Here is a 3,806-nt window from a genome sequence, read left to right on the forward strand (position 1 = left end):
CAAATAGTATACTATGGTGTAAATCAGAGGAGGTTGGTGGGAGAAGCGATAGGAGGACAGGCTCATTGTAATGGTTTTATTCCATTCCAGCCATGAGCCCGTCCTCATATTGCTCCTCCCATCAGCATCTGTTATAAATACCATTACGGACTAAAGTGTACTGTAGTATACTGTAATATTTGCACTTATGTATAGTATAAATACTGTAGTAAAAGAAAAATGTAGTGTATGCTATAGTAATTGCTGTAGTATTTTTACAGACTGTAGTATACAGTGCCTTCCACATTTTGTTACGTTCTAAAATGGATTAAATAAATAAAAAATCCTCAGCAATCTACACACAATACCCCATATTGACAAAGCGGAAACAGGTTTTTAGACATTTTAGCAAAAAATAAAAAAAATAATAAAATATTATAAACAGAAATACCTTATTTACATATGTATTCAGACCCTTTGCAATGAGCCTCGAAATTGAGTTCAGGTGCATCCTGTTTCCATTGATCATTCTTGAGATGTTTCTACAACTTGATTGGAGTCCACCTGTGGTAAATTTAATTTATTGGACATGATTTGGAAAGGCTGTCTATATAAGGTCCCATAGTTGACAGTGCATGTCAGAGCAAAAACCAAGCCATGAGGTCGAAGCAATTGTCCACAGAGGTCAGAGACAGGACTGTGTCGAGGCTCAGATCTGGGAGAGGGTACCAAAAAATGTCTCCAGCATTGAAGGTCCCCAAGAACACAGTGGCCTCCATCATTCTTAGATGAAAGAAGTTTGGAACCACCCAGACTCTTCCTAGAGCTGGCTGCCTGGCCAAACTGAGCAAGGGCCTTGGTCAGGGAGGGGACCAAGAACCCGATGGTCACTGGCAGAGTCACTCTAGAGTTCCTCTGTAGAGATGGGAGAACCTTCCAGAAGGACAACCATCTCCAAGATTTGACTCTTTGGCCTGAATGCCAAGGGTATTTTGCCAAATGTTCTAACAACCTGATTTTGCTTTGTCATTATGGGGTATTGTGTTTAGATTGATGAGCAAAACATGTACCGGTAATCAATTATAAAATAAGGCTATAACGTAACAAAATTTGGAAGAAGTCAAGGGGTCTGAATAATTTCTGAAGGCGCTGTACTCTATTGTAATTCCTGTTGTATTTTACAGACTGTAGTACACTGTAATATTTACTATGGTGTTTTTGTTTTGTTATCTTTGATATAGAAGTGAAGGTTTTCTTCTTGAAGAAACCTACTGGAGAAATAGTGAAAGAGCTCATTTTCCATAACCTGTATGTAGATAGGACTGGGGTGTGAATGGACAGTTCAGCACTTCTGCTTTTTTCTATAACCTGGGTGGCACAAAATGTGACATGGGGGGGATGGGCAGGGTATATGTAAATTGAATACTGTAGAATTCACTATAGTTAAACAAGGGTAGTGTTTTTGCAGACTGTAGTGTTTTTGGACATTACTGTAGTATTTACTACAGGTTTATTTTTGTGGATAATACTGTAGTATTTAGTGTAGTATTCTACAACATTATATAGTACGTACTATACATAATTGAGGGATACTACAGTGTACTACAGTTTAGGTTCACGTCAACTAGCTAGCTAACTTAGCTGGTTCATTGTTGCCCATGCGAGGCAGTCAGGCTAGCAAGCATTTTTGCTAGGTAGCCTATTAACAACAACAAAAATTAAAAGTGTACTGTATGAGAGAGCCATAGATCGTTTTGCGAACATGAAAGAGGATGGCATTGGCGTTCAACTACTCTACAGGTAGGGTGAGTTTTAAAAAAATAAGTTTTAATTGCTGTGTGAACACACACACAGAAATCAGTACCATGAAGATCCACATGATATTCAGCAATATTGATTGAGTTAAATTGTTTGTGGTATATTTAAGTTTGCTTTCAGTGTATTGAACTAAGCATATATAGCCTTATTGATTTAATGATGTTTAAATTGAAATAGTGCTGGAATAGCAGTGCTACTGTTGTCTTTGAGTTGACTTGTGGTAACTCTGTAGTTCTAAATCAGTAGTTGTTTAGTATACTGTCGAAAACATTAACTTGTTTGACCATGCAGCAGGTGATAGCTGTTTTTAGTCCACAAAGCAAATATTGCATGCACCTGACAGATGTTGCTCTCCGGTTTTGGGATTAAACAAACGTATGCTTAGTTGAATTTATTTCGCCACCGTTTGACTGTTGTCCTTTTGTTGTATGACCTTATTGTATATCACGTGGAGTATAAACAAATGGGTTATAGAGCAAGCAACGCAATTATCACAAAATACACTATACAGTGCATTCGAGAAAGTATTCAGAAGTATTCAGACCCCATGAATTTTCCCACTGTGTTACGTTAATCTTATTCTAAAATGACCCCATAATGACAAAGAAAAAATGTTTTTTAGAAATGTTTGCAAACGTATGAATAAAATTAGAAAAGAGAAAGAGGAAACCCGCGCACTGCTCTTGATAGTATCACGAGTCTTTAATAAGCTTTACTTATCGGCCTCACGGCCTTAGCACCCTTATGTAGACCTAGCCCCACGCACATCCGTTCAACGCAACGAAAGGGGTTGGAGTCGAGGGAAAACAAATAAATGCTACCAAATATAACAATATGCATTTCATCAATATTCGAATAAAGTGTGTACATAAAATGTATTAAACACGTCTGTAAAACCACAATGAGGACATCGACCTACCAAGAAAGTTTTCATTAATCATTGGGTACAGCGCAAGAAAAACGTCAGAGTAATCTGAAATAGGGGCACAATTCATGTTAAAATGTACAACATAACACACGTAGGCATTTCATCATTAAGACCTTTAGGAAATAACGTCTGAAGGGTGAAAATCACAAAACATTCCCTTTTACTCAGAATATTATTCATATCACCTCCCATGTCTGATATCTTAAATTTCTCTATGCCACAAAATCTAAATGTAGAAATGTCATGTTTTATGTCATTAAAATGTACTGCGACTGGATAATCCCTGTCATTTCTCCTAATTGAACTTTATGTTCACAGTTTGAGAGAGCGAGAGGTTTTACCTACATACCTACATAGCACAGCCCACAAGGACATTTAATAATGTAAATAACATGGGTGGTGGAGCACCAAATAATGCCATTTATTTGGGAACCGTTTTCCTGTATGTGGGTGGCAGAAATACTTCATCGAATTGTTGCACTGTGCGCAACCTCAGCATTCATAGCTACCATTCGGAAGAGGGCGCAAATATGCCTGGCTGATTTTCTTTTGAGGCTGGCAGTTGGCATGGACCAATTTATCGCATAAATTGCGACCTCTCCTATATACAATAAGTGGTGGATTCATACATTCAGCTGGAAAAGCTGGGTCCGTTGATAAAACATGCCACTGTTTATTGACAGCATCTCCCATTTTTCGTGAGTTGAAAGTGGTTGTGAACATTACAGATTGTTCTTTAGCTCTAGTGTGTCTTTTTTAAATTTGATTTATTTAACCTTTATTTAACTAGGCAAGTCAGTTAAAAACAATAAAGGCATACCAAAAGGCAAAAGGTCTCCTGCGGGAACAGGGGCCTGGGATTAAAAAGAAAGAATAAATACAATATAAATATAGGACAAAACACACATCACAACAAGAAAGACAAGACAACACTACATAAAGAGAGACCTAAGACAACACAGCATGGTAGCAAGACAACATAACAACAACATGGTAGCAGCACAAAAAAATGGTACAAACATTATTGGGCACAGACAACAACACAATGGGAAAGAAGGTAGAGACAACAATATATCAGACA

The 3,806-nt window shown here is 37.6% G+C and overlaps 1 pseudogene; it reads right to left on the reverse strand.

The window, feature by feature from the left end:
- Window positions 1–1,224: 1,224 nt before the first annotated feature.
- LOC118371021 (uncharacterized) lies at window positions 1,225–1,277 on the reverse strand (annotated as a pseudogene).
- Between the last annotated feature and the right edge of the window lie 2,529 nt (window positions 1,278–3,806).

The sequence above is a fragment of the Oncorhynchus keta genome, chromosome 2 (assembly GCF_023373465.1).
Source record: "Oncorhynchus keta strain PuntledgeMale-10-30-2019 chromosome 2, Oket_V2, whole genome shotgun sequence".
Taxonomy (NCBI): Eukaryota; Metazoa; Chordata; class Actinopteri; order Salmoniformes; family Salmonidae; genus Oncorhynchus; species Oncorhynchus keta.